The 20,453-nt window shown below is 39.7% G+C and overlaps 1 protein-coding gene across 2 annotated transcripts in view; it reads left to right on the plus strand.

Moving 5' to 3' along the window:
* CALN1 (calneuron 1) overlaps positions 1-20,453 on the plus strand; it is a 262,637-nt gene that overhangs the window by 143,347 nt on the left and 98,837 nt on the right. The gene's annotated exons all lie outside the window — the stretch shown is intronic.

Genomic DNA, 20,453 nt, shown 5'->3' on the forward strand with positions numbered 1-20,453 from the left:
GAAATATTATGATCTTATTTGTAAATTAAGGGCGAACCAATAAAAGGACGATCGATAACTTAAAACCAATGAGATACTGAAGCTTTAGCTCTTGCAGAAGTCACATAACTGGTACATTTTGCCATAGATGTACTTTCTAAAATGGGAAACTTTCAGTAGAGGAGATATTAACCCATAGAAGATGCAGCCATTTTTCAGTTTTCAGTTTTTGTTTTTGACTCCCTACATTTTAGTAAAGTAGTAGCTTTCCAATGGTATAACTTAATACTTCATACAATGTACCTGGAAAAAAATCTAAATGTGGTGGTATTGGAAAAAAATGCAGTTGTGCCATTTTCTTATGTTTTGCTTTTACGTCATTTACTATGCTGTGAAAATGATGTGTTTTCTTTATTCTACAGGTTGGTATGATTAGAGTGATATAAAAATATATATGTAGTTTTTGTTATGTTTTAATAGCTTTAATCTGTATATGGAGCTGTGCAAGAGTATGTTCACACAGAGTTTTATGCAGGCAGATTTTGACATGGAATCTGCCTCAAAATCCGCCTGCATAAATGGCTCCCACTGAATTCAATGAGAGTCGCTCGCTTTTTTCCCCCACTAGCTAGTGGCGAAAGAAAGAAGCGACATGACCCATCTTGCCATGGATTCCGCAGCTGAGTCAGCCATTGCGTCCATGGCTCAAAAAATGCTCCTGTTTAGGTCCATTCATTTGGGCATAAACAGAAGTGGGATGATGCGACGGAATGCCGATGCTGCATCGGCATACCGTCGCGGCTAGCCACGCAGAAAGTTCACAAGGTGGACAAGGATTCCGCCACCTTTTCCACTGTGTAAACATACCCTAAGGCATCTTTTTACGTGGGCCAACCAAACTGCTTAATGTGGAAATCGAAAAAAAACAAAAAACTTAAAAAACTAGCCTGAAAAGGAATGCAGCTGCTTAAAAATAAGAACTTTGTTGTAAAAATAGCATGGCAAGGTGTTTCGAAAGCAAGTCTGCTTCCTCAGTTAGAGTTCTGTGTGCGATCCTAGATATAGAGGAATAATAGATATAGAGACAGAATCTTATGTAAGCAACTGTCGGATTGAAGATAATGTTGAGGAAAGCAGCTTAGTGGTGAATAAAACTGATCTTCTCAATAAGATATATTACAATTAGGGTTCAGCCGATCTTGAAATTTAAGGATCATTTTTCAAATCAGATTTCTGATCATTTTCCATCTGATCCCAATCCAGATCCGAATTCCGATCCTAATGCAAGTTTATGGGACTTTTATTTATCGGAGATCAGATTTTAAAAACAATCCTATTCACTACACAACATGGAGTCCAAAAATTGTTTCAATTTTTGGACTCCACGCTGTGTAGTGATTTAAAAAAAAAAAACTCGGCTACTTAGCCCCCCTGGTGTCCGCTTACCTGCACAGATCCGCTGCCGCTGCCTGTTCTTCTCAGTCCAGTCCTCTCTCATTGACATGCTTTCAGAGATAATGGGAGTAGGCGTGGGCTTCTTGTGGTTTAGGACTGTATGGGCGGGGAGACATGAGTGCATCACTCACATCTCCCCTCCAAGTACCCACCCACACTCTCCTAAGCCACAAGCCCTGCCTTCTCCCAGCATCTCTAACATTAGTCTAGGGAGGCGGGAGCGCGCAGGGCGCTCTGAAGGCATGTCAATGAGAGAGAAGAGGAGCGAGAAGAACGGGGAGCGGCAGTGGATCTGTGCAGGTAAGTTGAGCGATCAGGATCGGAATTCCGTTCCCGATCTTTTTTAGGCGAGATCGGAACCCGATCATGAAATTTACTCCATCGCCGATCCCGATCGCTGAGCCCTAACTACAATGTTTCTTATATTCACGTTCATTATTCAGTTATGAAAAATTGTTTAGAACTAGAGGTACACTTTAAATAGAAACCTCATACCTGATAAAGCGACCTTAGTATTACCAAACATGTACTAAGTAGACAAGAACTTGGATGATAAGTAGAGTATTTAGCTTTTATACCTCATACAACTACCTGAGTTGCAGGACGTATTAGCAGATTAAGATTTATTAGTCACCTTTAGATAATACTGTTCCTTGTAGTAAATCCAGCTTGATGCATAATCCTTTTTCTTAAACTTAAGCTTTTAGATTGAATTTGATTATTTTGAATTAATATTGTTTTTTGACATTGATATGTAGTGCATAATGTTGTCCCTTCTTTTAATAACCTTTAGAAACAGAAAATGTCATATCTAGTTTTTTGTTGACTTTTGAATTCTGGATTTAAGAAGTTAAACATTGCTATATGGTGAAGCAACATCTAACAAAACAATCTTTGAAAAACAACATACTGTACAGAGTAATTTTATATTGTTTTCCATGCTGTGCACAATTTTCTACATCTGTTAAGCGTACATGCTTAGTCATTTCATTGCCCCACGCTGCCTGAGCCAGATTTTTCTGATAAACTTCAAATATTATGTTCTTAATAATACCCATCTTCATATACAACAAATACATTGATTTTTCTCTCATTCAGGGGTGGATTGGGACCTGAAAGTGGCCCTGGAAAAAAAATTCTAATCGGCTCCATGCTATAGGCAGGAACAGTGAAAGTAGGCGGAGTCAATACAAATAGGCAGGGCCAGCACAAGTAGCTTCTTCATGTAATACAGTCCTGTGTAAAGTAATTTTGCACAGGGCTGCTTTACATGGAGGTAGCAGTCCTATGTAATTTACCATGTCAGACCAACTTACACATGACTGCCACATCTCACTCCATGAAAAGTAGACAGTTCTATTACACATGATTGCCTGCTCTTTATGCCAAGGCGGCAGTCCTGTGTAAGTAAAGTTATAGGAAGTGGGGCCAGGGTGGCAATTAAACTGTAGGTGTTGCAGCAGCAGCCTCATAATATAAAGAAAAAAAACATATTTCCTGGTGCTCTGATGTTCGCTGCTGTAGCCTGTTTGGTTGCACTCCGTGCTTTACTCTTCAGTCTTCAAAACCTATGCACCCCATGTGACCACTGAGGCCAATCAGCAGCCTCAGCAGTCGCTGGAGAGGGACAGGTGATGTACGTGAGTGGCATCATTGGTCCCTGTCATGTAACTGCCTAATTAGCCAAAGTGTCACGTGGGGTGCAGGGGGAATGAGGCACTGTGTGTGACTGAACATTCGCATACCATATATGTCATATATATACTTATATGAATGTATGAATACTATATATACCCACATATATACATACACTCACTCCTACACATTATAGTATACTGTATATACATACCTATATACAAACATACAGTATTCACACAATATACAAGACACAAACTTTAAACAAATGTACACATATATACATGTTAAATAGACAGATTTTACCAAAATAATATACTCACATTTTCCAGAAGAGTGAACCATCACAACAGACTGCTTCCAGTCTTCCCCACATGCTACGATGTGAGAAACGACTCACTGTGAGGAGGAGGGGGAGGGAGGAAATCCGGGCAGCACAGCAGGTCCTCACAGGAAAGCAGCCATAGCTGCAGCAGGTCAGTGAGAGGATTACGAGCAGCCATTATAGCTGATGCTGAAGCTGCACACGTGTTCTCCGATATATACTTTCCCTATATATCAGGAGGACACTATGTGCAGCTTCAGCATCAGCTAATGGGAGCCCTTGTGTGTTGAGGCAAATGCAGATGCATTGGATCAGGTGCTCGATTGGGGGCCCCGATCAATGTATCTGTATTAGTACAATAAGGACTTAACAGTCGGAGCTCGGGGCCCACCAAAGGATTCACCGATTCCCTGGTGGGCCAGTCTGACCCTGAATAAACCAATACATTTCTGGGTCAAACTCTGTTATTAAATATGGTTGTGTTTGAGCAATTAGAAAAAAATACTTTAGATGGTCATAAGATCTGAAGTAGCTGTAAGTACTACAGTAGAAACAATGAAAGTGCTGAAAGTCTATCACTGACATGATAGAAATCCTTGCCCTTGAGCAGAAAGCAGCTACAAATATTGGTTCAAACTTCCATATGTTCAACCTGTGTAAGTAAAAATGGGCCAAGTAGGTAAAGGCACCCTCTATCACTGTAAGACTAAGTTGGCCCCTATATTGTTCTTACATGGGGACCCAGGGCTTTCTGTTTATGCTCGTAAAAGTTAAGAAACAAGCAGGCTGTGGTAGATTGTGCTTGGAATATGCTCCAGGAAACTAGGGGGATGACAAAAAAGTTCTCTGACTTAGTTGAATAGTGCACCAAACTGAATTTTTGGCCTTGGTGAACAAAAGTCTTAGTACAGATCTGCATGTTAACCCATTGGTAACCCCCATATCATTCTATGTTTTCCCTGTCGTGGCAACGAGTGGCCAAGTGGAGTTACCACCAGATTTAACAGTTGGTCATAGGGGGTTAGAAATGCTTGACTTACTATTAAGTATATTCTAAGATGTGGTTGGCCTAAGGGATAATCCTTTTACAGAGGTTGTCTGGGAGTTTAAAAATAATCTAACTGCAGGATATTCATTCATTGGGACTGAGCTGCTGTATGGCCAGATGACCAATGGATCTGATGTCACTCACCTGAGAGGACGTGTACCACAATATCATAGAAATGGACAATCCCTCTAATTTTTTTTTTTCTTTTTTTTATCACATTTACTGCAGAGATGGTAATTTTTTTAAACTCTCAGACAACTCCTTATATAATGGACTCTGCCTTGGGCATATGTGTGTATGGTATGTTACTTTATAAACCTTTTACTGCTCCATTATTGCAATTATATTTATGTTATAGAGCATGTTGGGGTTCTGCATGTGCGGTGTTATGCTCCACGTGACGGGTGGATTTATTAGATGCCAAAGGGTCAATAAATTATAAATCAAGTCAGTTGTGGCTTGTAGAATTTATGACTTCATTTCCTCTACAAGTGAAATACGTGCAGGGATATTTTATGTCTTTCAGAATGAAGGGGTTCATGATTTTAGAAGTTAGGATTTAATTATTAGTGTAAATAATACTAAAAAGATGTCAAGCAATTGAAGTTTATATAGTAAAATGTCTGTGAACTGTTTGATATAACATTCTGAATGTGAAATCAGACTGTGACTTTAATTTTGCCCTTCACGATTTTATAAGTCTGGAAATAGATTCATATTTTCTGAGACTTGGAGTTGCTAGAAATTCAATTAATAATAAAAATGGCCAGGGCTGCTGTTTAGTAGAGAGCGTATTTAGCAGTGTCATTTTTTCTACTAAATTCAAAGAGGTTGTGCGATCTCTAGCAAATAAAGTTTATAATATAGCAATACTACAGATATACGTACCATTTGGGAACTGCAGTTTATTTATTTATGTGTTGTGGTTTCCAACAACACATAAATAAAGTTTCTACTACAGAGAAGGCTTGGTTTATCCTACTGTATATAGAGGCATACATAGGACTTGCACAGCCACATACGGTAGCTAGAATCTCATAGGCCCCATCTAAACAAAGGTTCTGGCAAAGCACCACAACCTTTTTTTGTCAGTCCTGAAGGGCTTCATGTAGCAGGAAGACCAATCGTGACTGCAGTTACTGTGACTTTTATAGTTATCCCAGAGCTAAGATGCTTAGCACCATATGGACAAATGATATGACAGCAGAAGCCGGTGCAAATTGAATGAGTGATTTTTTTTCCCTCAAATTCTGGTGTAAGTGGCAGAAACGCCATGGAAAAAAACGCAGTGCTTTAAAGTTACTGTGTAGTGGATGAAATTCTAGAGAATCCCATGCCCACAGGGCGGTAAAATGTGCACTGCTGATATGCTGCAATTTTGGAACTCACAGCATGTCACTTATACCTACGGAAATGCTGGCGGTTTCCCTATAGGTATTAACTGAAGCAGAAAGTCAGCAGAAGAAACCTGGAAACTTTCTTGAAAAGCGCTGCAGGAAAAATCACGATGCATTGCTGTTGTGGTTTTACCCGCAGTCCTTTTTTTGCAGCAGGATGCGACATGGGGCCTTAGCGTTAAAATTAATGCTATTACACAACATTGAAGTTTTACATATTAAAGTATCTACTTTGCTTTTGATTAAAAAAAAAAATTGTGTAAGACTCATCTCTCGAGGATCTTCATTATTAGCAAATAAGGAGGGGGGGGAAATTGCCAAGGCTCACAGAAAGAACAGTAAGGCTGAGTTCACATGGAGTATTTTGGTCAGGAATCCGCCTCAAAATCAGCCTCCAAAAAAAGCCTGCCAAAAGAGTTCTATTGGGAGGCTTTCTTTTTGAGGAAGATTTTGAGGCAGATTCCTGACCAAAAAGGGTCAAAACATTTTGTCCCTGGTAACAAAACAAAGCACCATAATGGGGGGGGGGCACATTTTGATTTTCGCTATGAGACCCCATTACTTTCTGTACAATGCTGGTGACACTACACATCTGAAAATGGTAAGTAGAGAAATATAAAATATATTATGAAGACTTGTGTACAAAGTGTATTCTGCCCGAGATTACAGAGGAAAACACTGAATCTTTGCAAAGGTTTTTTTTTTCGCACAGTTGGAATTTAGTCGTGAATTGGACCCATGTTGTACTTTTTTATGTTTGCTTTGTACATGGCGTGTATAATGTAGTACATACAAAGATATGTAATTGGTAATTTTGAAAAGTTCTTTCTCTGTAGGAATCTTCAGGCTCTATAAGAACATTACAAACATCAGCAGGGAAATATTTAGGTGAAATCATTTTAGTAACTAATATTAGAACCATTGAAGGAAACAAATATAATAACACATATCTTAAGTTTGTGAAAAGGAAAGGTGTTTTTCTTCCTTCTAATATAGAAAATATACAACCTACTGCTTTCCTTGCTATATTCAGACCAGAATGATTATTGGCAGTTAAAGACCGCATGCTTAGCTTGTGTTATTCCCGGTTATGTCTCACTTGCATTAAGATATTTTATTGTTCACAATTTATGTTCATACCGGTATACTGTCACCTACTGCAAGATAAATACATAGGTAATTACATTTTGGAAGCAGCATAATAGTCAATGGGATTCTCATATTTCTATTTTCCTGACATTATACTTTAGACCAGTCATCACATCTTACTGAAATCTTGAGTCTTTACCTGCAAAACATTGCAATTATATTTAGAATAATATCCACTTTCCCAAAAGAGCTATCTTTCTACAGTAAATGGGCTCAGTTTTATAACCCTTTCAAGTGCCTTGCAGGGAAGATGTAGCATAACAATACAAGCTAAAAGTGGGTCTAAATCTCCTTGGCTAATGGCTATACTGTATTTATGGGGACATGATTTATAACTGTGGGATTGTAAGGATCCAGTAGTATCACAACATACAGCAGAGAAAGGCTTCTGACATTACTTGGGAGGCTTATGAGAAAGATGTTAATATGTATTCCTCCTTCAAGTGACTGTGACCTTGGGACCCAATATATACCAGACTTTACCTGAGTCTATGTATAATTCTTAGCTGGTTCCAATAAATCATCATGGTCATTTTACCAGTAAAACCTCTATATTAGTGAAGTGCCTTAAGTGATTGGCTGACTAGCAGTTCCTCTCTACAGTATAATGCAGTAATATACATTCTGTACTCCTCTTACCTTGCCTGGATGAGTTACTATTTTGGAGATGTGAGAGGAACTCCAAGCTATATTTTCTCTGGTACTGTGTATATACGTTTTAGAGTCCTGAAAAAACTCCTGTCACTATTCAAAAACGTGATTTACAGCTTCCAACATTTTTGACTTTTATGTGTAAAGATTTGTTATAGATATATATAGAGAGAGCTATGTTCTCAAGTTACAATAGTAACAACTTCCAGTACATTGGTCCTCCCAGAACTATATAATATTGTAACTTGAGGAACCACTAGGCTAAGGCCCCACATAACAAATCACTATTGCTATTAGATTTAGTTCTATAAAGATCATTGGTATATGGGGACCGCATGGCACTCGCCAGGTTGTCGTTATGGTAGATAAGGATTGGGCGATTGGAGTTCTCAAGAAGTTTCACTGCAGCCATTGAAATCTGGAAGTGTGTTTCATAGTTCAGTACAGCTGTATTCAGCTGAGCATGCATGTACATGGCCAAAGTTTGCCAACCCAATTATTTCTTTTTTTTTTTGGACATCATATTAAAGGAATCACATTTATGTGACTACACTGTGTGGGTTCAGGCACCTTCCCCATGTGCCCTTATAAAGAAAACAGCCATAGAAAGCACAAGGGTTGTCATCTGATCTATAATTTGCACGGGTTCTGTGATGTGGATCAGCAGAACAAGGAAGAAAAGAATCCCTGACCCAGTTCTAACCCCTTACAACTCTTTAGGCTGTAGGCCACATTAGGTCTATAGCCTATAAGATCTGTCAGCTTTACTGTAGTAACTACAGCCAAACTGACCAGAGCTTTTAGTTAGAACATTCTTACCTCTCTACTCCCCTGCTTTTTCCATCTCCAAGGTCCAACTGCACTTACATCACAGCAGAAGATCAGGGTGCGCCAAGGAGCAGGAGATGAGGGCGCGCCCAGGAGCAGTACAGTACCGAGGGGGGCCATTAAAGTTATGTGATGTTTAATCATTGAACTTTAATCTGTGTGCGGCCACTGCTGGGGGACATTGAACTCTATGGGCACAGTGCTTGGGGTGGGGCATTAAATTGTATGAGGCCACTGTGGGGAACATTAAACTATATGGGGCAACTGCTGGAGTGTCATTAAACTGTGTGGGGCAATTGCTGAGGGACATTAAATTGTACACACCCACTGCTGGGGACATTAAACTGAATCTAGACCCTTTATTTTTTTTTCTATGTATGGCCCATTTGTCTTTCTGAATTTGAAACCCCCATTATAAATATTTCATTAAAACGGTCAAATATTTTAACAGCCCCCATCATCTCTTAGAGTATATAGAGTTGTCATTGAAACTGGAATACTGATTCTTCTAACGGTACCATAAAAATGTACCGTATGGTTTTATAAGTTAATATTTATCGTATTGTATGTGTAAATTCAAGATGAAGGAGTGGTGCTGAATTATTATATAAAACTCTATATACTAGATCCTACAGTTAATAGGCTGAAACTCTTCATACTTGAAACAGTGCTTGAAATCTTCAATTATAACTCTAGAAGTGTCCTTAGCTCCAAGTGAATAGCTCAGTAGTGAATAACTGACCTTCCTTAGCTATAGATGTAGCAATGGAAACAGTGCAGTCTTCAATGTGTTTCCATGGTTGCCAATGTCCTATTCATGCAGGAGTCTTATTTTAAGCACACAACTTATTCCAGTATGTTTTAGTATCCACCACAATGTTTTTAATGACAATTTTTTTTTTAATATCATTTAAGATTTCCTTAAATTTAGATATGTAAAAACTACATCTGTTTTACTAGAAGTTTCTGAACAATGCTTCCATTTTATCTACCTTATGTGATCATGGAATTGTTAGAAACTATTTTCATTTAGCTTTAATATTAAAGCAGATGGCAAACATAGTATTAGCATTTGTATGTATGTGATTACAATTTTATATACCATGAATATGTGAAGATTATATGTTCATAAAAAGTCTATACTGCAGCAGGTCTCTTGAGGACATATCGCAATTAAAATCTGTCATTAGTTATTCTATCCTAGCCTTCAACTCATCATTTCTTTTCTGATATTTTTTTTCTTTCTTGCTACCTTCTGTTTCTTCAGACTCAATGTGATCAGCTGTTTAGAGTAACTCAAAATCTAGCAGGGAGTTGTCCGCTAAAGACAATAGGGCAGATTTGTTATGTCTTGCACATCAGTTTTCTAGATTACCAGGCATAAAAAATTCACAATGTTTTGTGCAAATCATGGTTTTTCATTTTTGCACCACCGTCACCACTTTCCTGAAAAGAGGCTTAAGCCAGGGCTCCACGTAACATATATGCCACAATTTTGCTGTAGTGGAAATGCTGCTGCCAAAACCACAGCGTTTTAGAGTACTTACAAAGTGGATGGGATTCTGGCTAATCCCATCCACCCATTGCAGAAAAATATCCGCAGTGGACATGCTACGATTTCATAAACTGTTTTGTAAATTGCAGCATGTCAATTTTTACCTATGGAAACATTGCCATTTTATGTATAGAAGCAGACTTTATGTGAAAAGCGACATGAAATGCTGAAATGCGTTTCCTCTGCATTTGTCCTGCAGCTCTTTTTGGCAGCGGCTCGCTATATGGGGCCTTAGCCTTAATGAGAATATGCAACTGGCCCCACCAGATATCTGGCATAATTGAATCTGGAAATCTATACCAGCTAGCATAGATTTCACCTGCAGACACATGGCCCAACAGGGGGTCTGCCTTATTTATGAGGAGGTGTGCGACTCATCATAAATGAAGTGTGTCCTTACTCTGGCTCGGGTTATGAAGACTGGTGTTGAAAATGCCAGTCTTTATAAATCTGCCCCATTCTTTTAAATTAAGGGTATAATTGATATTAATTAAAAAGATACTCTAATACACAAAAGGAAATAGACACTGCTGATATTAGTTGTAACTGAAAACTGATCATCCAAAATTGATCTTTCGCTCATATGTCATAATAGAACATTAGTACTTCAGCCTGTGCTGATGATCTGCTGTGAGCAAATGAATGACAGGGTCCTCTCACAACACAGCTCCAAAATGCCCATACTGGTCAAACGACAATGATCCCTAAAATTACAGTAATCACAGGTTACAAGATTTTAAAATACTTTGGACTTTTTCTGGGACATCTTAACTTGGGACCACACTCAACATCTAATACTACAGATGCTGCCAATCTGATACATGTAATTAACTGGAAAACTCAATCAGCATTGACATTGAACTGATAAAACACCTATTGAAGTGCATACACTGATCGAAAATAATACATCTATACTGTACAGAGCTATATGTCCTGTATACCACTTCTTTCAGCACCCATTGAGGGTGCCTACATTTTATTTCACCAGTTCATGGTGTGTACTGCACAGGACCATGAAGAAGCTCATGTCCTCAACATATAAAGTGATTTACAGTTTTCAGCAACTATATCTGATTAATCTATGTCAGAATCATCTGCATTATTTATCTTCCTTTTTCTCTAATGAGTCCTGGGTTCGAATCCCGCCAGGAGAAACATCTGCAAGGATTTTGTATGTTCTCCTCTTGTTTGCGTGGATTTCCTCCCATTGCACAAAGACATACTTAAATGGAAAAAAAAAGTACATTGTGATCCCTATATGGGGCTCACAATCTACATAAAAAAAAAAAAAAACTAACCAAGTTTCTTTATAATTCTATCCCATTCTGAAATTTTTCCTGCATTCCAGAACATTGTACAGAAAAAATAAATGGTACAGTTACAAAGTATAATTTGTCCCGCAAAAATTAAGCCCTCATATGGCTCTATGAAAAGAAAAGTAAAAAAGTTATTGTTACGTCCGCACCCATTCAAACTTCTGTGCCTTCCGCTGGCACGCTGCAGCGCAGGAGCATGTTCAGTTTTGATCCCTTGCTTAGGCCTCATTCACATCTGCATTGGTAATCCGTTCGGAGAAGTCTGCATGGGGACCCCTCCGATCGGATTACTGAATACATTGGCAATTGGTGTACAGTGAAAGCACATGTACCCCATAGACTATAATGGGGTCTGTGTGCTTTCTGCACTGTCTCCGCACGAAATATGAGGACAGGAAAGTAGATCTTGCTGTTAGGTTACCTATATTCATATTCCTGACCTCTGGCTACCCCTTTGACTATTCTATTGGATTCTGATTCCGTACTGCTTTGCTCGACGGTTATCGACCCCCAGCAACAATCCCCTTACAGTTACAGTCATGTTGTGGAAATCAAAAATGCCTGTGGCAGAAAGGGGTTAAAGCTATGCTGTGGTGAGTTGTTATGGGCGACTAAAACAGTTTTACTTTAAGATGTTAATAAATATGCCCCATTGTCTGTATCATATATTATTTGCTTAAATAAAATAACCAGACAATATTTAGTGGATGTGAAATGAAGACCACAGTAGATGGTATTGATATAATAACAAAGAGTTTCATCAGTATAAATTCTATAATATCCTTTTACTTTGGTCAGCAATACAACTTTGTGGCACAAACTGTTCTTTTATGTTAGTGCTGACAAAAAATAACAGCATCAATGTTGTTTGGATAAGTACATTACATTTAGCAATGTGGCAATAGCCTTGAGAGTGATAACTCCCGGTTTGTGGAAACTGAGGTAGTCATGGAGACAGCAGGGTATGCCGTGCCTACAGCCCAGGTGTTGTAAACAAAGTTCATTACGATGACAGATTTCTGCTTTTACATAACGGCTATAATGCACCATCTGCTACCATGTCGTAAAGTTATGATGGTCAGTCCCTAAATTGGGAGTTGCAGTTCAACCTAAAAGCCAAATTACTGTGAAAGTAAATATGAGTATTTGTCTTTGCATAATAAAAAAGTCAACATAATGTAACTTGTGGGTAAAGGTGCTAGGGAAAGTAAAAGTGTAAGGATATAAAAATATCGTAAAAACCATCTTTCTATTTCAGATATTTCAAATCTGTAATACTGCTTAAAGCTGCAGCACAAGGATAAATCATGTGGATGGCGAATGTATTGTACATCTCAACTGGGTGCCAATAGATTGGGACTAGGATCTGGCCCTGTTCTATAATGAGTTGTAAGACCTCCTGATGCTATGCCCTATGTTTGACAATGAAAGCAACAAAGTTTAAGAAAACATTAAAAGTGAACTTACGATAGGTTCACTCTAGCATTTCGTTTTCTGTTTTTTGGGTAAGAGGGCCCACGTTGCGGAAGGACAATTTTTTTTGTTGCATTTTTTTGGAGCCAAAGCCAAGGCTAGATTGAGTGGTAGGCTGTAACCATTCTTTGTTTTGGCTCAAAAAACTGCAGCAAAATCTGCAACAAAAAAGATGCATTTGTACAATGTGGGGCCTCAACCTTAAATTGTGTTACTAGCATGTGTTCTTCACGTCCTCCTTCTGAAATGAAAGATTTGCCTGAAGTTCACTAAGGTTTTACTGGGAGAAGAAATACTTCTCTGTGCTTACAAGTTTAAAGATATATTGGTAGCTGAGGATTTATTGCTCTACTGTTAAGAGGCACAAATAGTTAGAGATTGGCATTACGGTTGGAGGTGAAGTTGGTTTTCTTGAACGTTCTCAATTGGGGATTTTTATGAAATCATTACTTCTTAGCAGTGTGTATGTATGTTTGATTCCTGTGTCCTCCAGTCATCACAAAGACTGTCTTTCAACTTAGGAAAAAGTGCTGAGGAAATTATTGATTTGTGAAATTATACCAAGTGCAGTGTTTTTTTTCTTAACTACATAAGTAACCATGCTAAATGTATGTTTATTCCTCATAATCTATCCTAGTGTTGCCTACTGTATGTGCAAATTTAGAGATGCCTGAAGCAACCCTAGTCCAAATATAGCTAGTCTTCCTATGGGGTAGAGCAGGGGTAGGGAACGTACGGCTCTCCAGCTGTTGCAAAACTACAACTCCCAGCATGCATACTGGCTCTGCTGTTCTGGGAACTCCCATGGAAGTGAATGGAGCATGCTGGGAGTTGTAGTTTCACAGCAGCTGGAGAGCCAAAGGTTCCCTACCCCTGGGTTGAGGGTCTCCACATATCTCGACTTATGTGACCAATTTGATAATTCCCATGAGTATTTATTAAATCTAGAATAATAATACAATTTAGCAATAAATACTTTATATTTGTTTATTAATAATAATAATAATAATACATTTTATTTATATAGCGCCAACATATTCCGCAGCGCTGTACAATTTGTAGGGTTCAAATACAGACAGATACATAACAAAGAACGTCATTTCACACAATGGGACTGAGGGCCCTGCTCGCAAGAGCTTACAATCTATGAGGTAGAGGGGGTAACACAAGAGGTATCAGGATTAAGGAGCCGATACCAATGCAGGCCTCTAATTTAGTAACATTACATGGAATCCTTACCTTTCTAAATTATAGTTTATGGCAGAGGTTTTAGGGATAGATCCCATCATTCATGGCTCACCATAAAACCACTCATCATTGTGCTGATCCACCAGTTATTGACAATTATATAAATTAGAGACAGATAACAGAAAAGCTAGCAGTATTATTTTTTGTATTATTGCATAGGGTTAGGATTATACATATGTTAGTATAATACTAGTGTTTAATCATCTATAGTATACAAGTTGTTTAAACACAAATCACAATTTTTTTTAAATTTTTGTTCACATACAATGCATATAAGGCTAATACAATTGTGTCTGGATTAAAAAACCCTCCCAATTAGGGCATATTAGTTAGTAATGGCATTCTCTCATTCACAGAGTCATGGCCATTTCTGGTAGTGTCATGTGTGGACCATCCTAGCATGTGATTTGGGTGTTGCTGTCAGCGGTAAATTCACTCCACTAACCCAGTCTTGCACTTACCCTTCACTAAATGGCTGCAAAATGAGAATAAATCACACCTGAACACAATCCCCATACCTAAGATATGCACTGTCACCACCGACTGAATTGAGGGTAGTAGGAACCCAAATCACAAGCGCAACTGTCTCTTAAAGTCACACAAAAAGGCATTAGAGCCATAGAACATACAGGGGCCAACAGTAAAGTAAATGCTTTAATACAAAAAATGTCAGTACTTACTAAAAGAGACAAAATAAATGGACATACAAAGTCAAAACATTTCTAAAGTAAAAAGGGTGAAAAAGCCTTACAAGTTACAGGTCTTCTTATCTCATGGAGCTTAGGAAGAGTTCTAAGATGACTGCTACCTAGCTTGGCTGACTTCACATGTATGACCAAGTTTGTCTGGTCATCAAACAGTTTTTATAATGTTAAGCCTGGCCTCATGCTTCGTCCTTCTGGCTTATTATTCTAATCCCCTGCCGGATACAGGACAATAGATTAAAAATGAGGCAATTCCCATGGATATAAAATGCTCCTGTTGTTTAATTCACCTGCTTATGGAACAGGGGTGGAAATGATTATTTGTCCATCTACTGAACCTAGGAAAGTTGTGTCCTGCAGACTTCTTTCCCCTCATCTTTGGTGTCTGAAAGAATTTTATGTTTCACCTGCATTTTCATAACTCACGTTAAAATTGCTTTACCTCCCCGGTGGCAGTTCTGTAGCCAGATTGTTCTCAAACAGAATAAGCTGATTTCTGGGGGTGGACTGGCACTTTGTGATCTATTGGGACTGATAAGAAGACCCTTTTATCTAGTAGAACAGTCTCTATATATTCTGCCTTCAAACATTACATGATTTAAATCAGACATAAAATCCTTTGAATGTTTAAATATGAAATATTTTATTTTGTGAAAGGTGCTTTGTGATGCGGAGGTGTGTTTTACAGAACACATTGAAGAGGTAATGAAATGCTGGAGATATGATCACCGGTTACTGATTAATTTGCTACCAGACACCAACAAATTAACACATTTAATCAAGTGCGAAGGAAATTCACCATGCAGGTATTGACGTTCTGGAACATCTAACACACTAAGCAAATCTATTGCACCAAAGAGACTGAAGTCTGTGAGAAGACATGCCTATTAAGTACTATTCAATAACTGTGCTTGTCAGTAATTCTATGTCACTTTGGGCCATGAAGCTTCCATTACAAATTATTGAAGCTATTAGCACTTGAGAGATGGGAAACACAGACAGTTCGCATTTACATTGCTTAGGAGTGAAAGCAAAATAATAAAAAAACAGTCTGTATCGTATCACAAAAGCCTTTGAAAGCCATTAAAAAACTGAATAAAAGTTTATTGCAGCTATTTATTTAAAGGGGTTGCAAATGCCTGATTGGTGGTGGTGGTGGTGGTGGTGGTGGAGGTGGTGGGGGGGGGACTTTCTGGTGCCCATACTATACATGATTGTTACAGGGCTGGAAGCAGAAAGCTCTGTCCCCTGTATATCACAGAAAGCCATCCCTGCAGCTGAAACCTCACTAAAGTCATTGGGAACTGAACTATAGTGAAAGCACCTGACCAATATATAGGGGATGGGGCTTTCTGCTTCTGGACCTGTATTCTATTAATATTATAAATGTGAAATGTTTGTGAGTTTGTGGGTTTGTGACTTTGGATGTTCGGATGTTTGGCGGTCAATCACGCAAAACCCGCTCCACCGATTTGGCTGAAATTTTCTACAAACATAGTTAATACACAGGATTGCGCAATAGGCTACTTTTGCACACAATAACCCACATACGTTTTCCACGCAAACCCCACAAAAAACAAACTGACATCACCATCTCTGCAATCTCACACACTTTGGACCATAGCAAGCCCCTAAACTTCACATTACCCTCTACAGCCTAGCCCCTAACCCCACACACTCACATTCACATATACTTTCCCACTTTCACCCTCACCTTCACCATCCTGCAGGAGCCTACCTCTGTCACTCTCCAGACCAGCCATGTTTGCCGACCCCACCGCTGGGAGGATCCGCGGCACACCCACCACACTACTCCACTAGCTTCACAGGAGCATGCGCACTTTGCACACATAAACAACGTGTTACTAGCACACCACCATTTTGCGCCTCCACCTTAGGCCACAGCACACGAAATCCTGCCTCCAGCCCGCAACAGTACCCGACGCCGCTATCACCTCCCTGCTGTTTCCTCTGCACGATCCATCCACCAGCTCAACACTGGTAAGTTCACGTACACCATAGCCCTTCCCTTACACAATCGCGCATACACTGCGCTACCCCCGTCATGTCTCCGGTTCCTGCCAACTTTGCATCCTCCGCCGCCTTCTCTTACCTGTCCCGCGGCTCCCATCTGTCCCTCGCTGCGCGGAGGCATCCTCCTGCTCATCTCCGCCGCCTACACTGGGCTAGGCTGCCACCGCAAAGGTTCCTATAGCAACCACTAGCTCTCCCACGCCTCCCACACAGCTCAGTGTGTCTAGGCTGCTGCAGGCTATGCTATGTAGCCTGCAATAGCACTGGCATGATTATGCAATACATAGCAATACATTACGATTGCAATGCATTGTTCAGGACACCCCCTGCTGGTGTACAACGGTATTGTTTTGCAAGCAGCTGGATGCAGCCTGCAAACCTCATTAGCATTAAAATAAAAAATAAAAAAACAAAAAACAATACTGTGAAACACATGCATTACCTATCCCCGACTCCGAAATTCCCCACACTACTAACTGAACTAAACATTACGCCTGCATACACTCACACTATTAGGCAATGCATTGCATTATTCAGCGCACCCCCTGCTCTTCTTCACACCCACTAAACGCCCATGTATTTGCTGAAAATACATGTCTACAAATACACGTGTACGGGTCCATTCACACGGCGTAACGCGGCGCTCATTTGGTGCTTATTTTTACGTCGAGCGCCGCGTTACGGGAGCATTTGCGCCATGCTATTTATGGTGCGCATTTACGGTCGCGTGTACGCGGCGTTAACGCCGCGTAAACCTCATCGTAAAATTTCACCTGCGACTCAATTTACACACTTCTACAATCACCGCAGACGAAGTCGCGGGTAGCAGCTAGTAGTGTATAGGATGGGTGCAGCTTTGTGCAGTTGCTTAGTCTGGGGAGGAGGGGAGGGTTGGCTGTTTTCCCCCTGCCGATCAGGTATTTATGGCCTATCCTGAACATAGACTATAAAAAGTTTAATCCTGGACAATCCCTTTAACACCTCGACTGTCATGTTAAGGATTGCTACAGTTTCTGATTATCTGGTGACGATCCATTTCCTCATTACCAGAAACGGATCATCAATTCTACTCCCCCCCCCCCCATCCACTCCATTATTCTTACCATCCATGGCTTCTTCTGGCTAGACAGCTCCTCCCTCTGTAATAATGTGGCTGGGTGCGCGCTCTTCTCCACTGTGTGCACACCGCTGCTGGTAATTCACTCTATTGTGCATCCACACATGCGCAGTAGAGGTGGATCATCACTGGAAGACTGAATCTGTACAGGAGGAGGAGGAGCCGTCTCACAGGAAAACATGTGAAGGGTAAGTATATACTATGGGTCGGGGGTTGGGCTAAGTAGGTAGGGTAGGACAGGATAGCTTGAGTGACAGAGAGGGAGTGTATGGGAAGGGGGAGAGTGAGGACAGATTGGGGAGTAAGGTAAGGGAGAAAGTGAGGAAGTTACATAGCAGGAAGCTGAAGGAAGAAAACAATAGCAGGAAACACCATAATCTCCCACAAACACCCAGAAATCACCCAAAACACGCTAAAAAGTATATGGGTGCACCACCCACAATATAATGCTCCTCAGTCACCCCATACAGTAGAATATATTCCCCATAGTTCCCCCACAGTGTGAAGCTTCATAGTAACCCCCACAGTATAATATGTTCCCCAAAAGCCCCCAAGTATATTACCACACAGTAACCCCATACAGTATAATATACTACCCACAATTCCCAAATACCCCTGTATAATATTCCACAATAGCCCCACATAGTATAATATGCTCAACCAGCACAGTATAATTTTCCAAAGTGACCCCACATAGTATAATATGCTCCTCAGCAGCCCACACAGTAAAATATACTCCCCAAGCTCCCTCAGTATAATGCTCCACAGTAGCCCCGCACAATATAACATGCTCCCCAGATGCCTCCCCCCCCCCCCAGTTTAATGCTCCACAATGGTTTTACACAGTATAATATGCTTCCTAATTTTCCTGCCCCCCCCCCCCCATGTTATAAAATGCTCCCAAGAGCTTCGAGCTGCTTCTGGCAAACCCCTGAAATTTGTTTTGATGTATATTTGCGAGGCTTGGCCCTCCAGTTTTTTTCAGACCCCAAACTTGACCCCAGAGTATAATAAAAGTAAAAATGTCAAATGCTTATACTCACCGTGCCTCACCTATCCTGGTCATCCCCTCATCGTTCTGCTGTCTCCAGCTTCCTAGACAGGCCTTTAATCAGCAGGTCAAGGGGCTAACATGCTTCCACTTGTTCATATGGCTGTGTCTGCTGATAACCTCAGCCACAACTCAAACTTATTCACTTGAATATGGACTCATCTGCATGTACCTGAATGGTTCTCTGCAAAGTCTTGTGTTGAAAAGACTGCAGCACTCTAGTTAAAAGATGAGAAAATATTTATTTTGTTTACCATTTGATGGTCTTTATACCAAATTATCTCATATTTACCATTCTACTTAATATACTTAGTTTAGTTTTTAATAAATACCTAAGAAGTATTTAATAACTTACATGTATAAACATATAGTGTCGACATTTGAAGCACAGAAAAGTCAAGAACAAAGGCTGCAAACCATTAAATTTGTGTCAATGCTGCATTTTATTTCAAAGGAAAATATATAAAGCAAATACAGACAGCAGATTCATTTCATGTTTTATTAGTACTTTTGAAAATCCTGAGTAAACATGGCTATGGTTTTCTTAATAAATATTCAGAAAATATTGCGTGTTCATACATATATACATAGAAATATAGAAGACTGATGCCAGAAAAAGACCACATGGTTCATCTGGTCGACCCTTATGTTATTTCCTTTTTATCTTAGGAAAGACATGTGTTTATCCTAGACATGCATTCATTCACTTACTGTTGATTTTTCACCCACAACTATTGTTTCAGTGAAAGAATATTTCCTGGGTGTGGTGACAGGCAGGGTGCTGGAATATTGCTATATCTACCCCAAGTTTTTAACTTGTGTGGTCCAGTGTGGGTTTTGAGCAGGCCTCAGCTCCAGGGGTGAGTCCTTGGCCAGAAAAAGCCAGCAGATCCTGCATTCCAGTGCAGATCCATGGAGTGAAAGGAGGTGTCTGGGTCTGTCCTCTAACCCTGAGTTCGGTGAAGCAAAGTTGTTGTTTTATTCATGATTTTGGTAGTAAGCCACACTTATAGATAGCTTAACATTACTATTTAGTTAGTTGCTCAAACAAGCAGGTTTTTATTTTGTTTTTGCCTGAAGTTAAGGCTGTATTTTGTTTTGCTCATTTTGTGCCCCTGAAGTCAAGGTTTATTTATTTTCCTGTTTTTTTCTAAATAAACTGGTTTGCGGCACAATTTGTGTCCCTGTCTTTGACTGTTTGGATCCGCACCAATGCTTCTACCGAGCTAACTCCCCACATCTGATATTGCTTCTAATCTTACCCATTACTAATTTCAGATGGTGCCCCCTTGCTGTTGAGTTTAGTTTTTTTTATTAACAACACTTCCCCCCTTTAACCTTAGTTAATGGTTTCTATTATGCCCCATTTCTTTTCTTTAATCAAGGCTATGTAGATTTAGTTTTTAAAGCCTGTTCTCATGTTTTGTACTTCAGACCCTTCTTTTTTTTGCAGCCCAGCTTTGCACCTGTTATATTTTATCTATGCAT

This window comes from Leptodactylus fuscus, chromosome 2 (genome assembly GCF_031893055.1).
Source record: "Leptodactylus fuscus isolate aLepFus1 chromosome 2, aLepFus1.hap2, whole genome shotgun sequence".
In the NCBI taxonomy this organism is placed as follows: Eukaryota; Metazoa; Chordata; class Amphibia; order Anura; family Leptodactylidae; genus Leptodactylus; species Leptodactylus fuscus.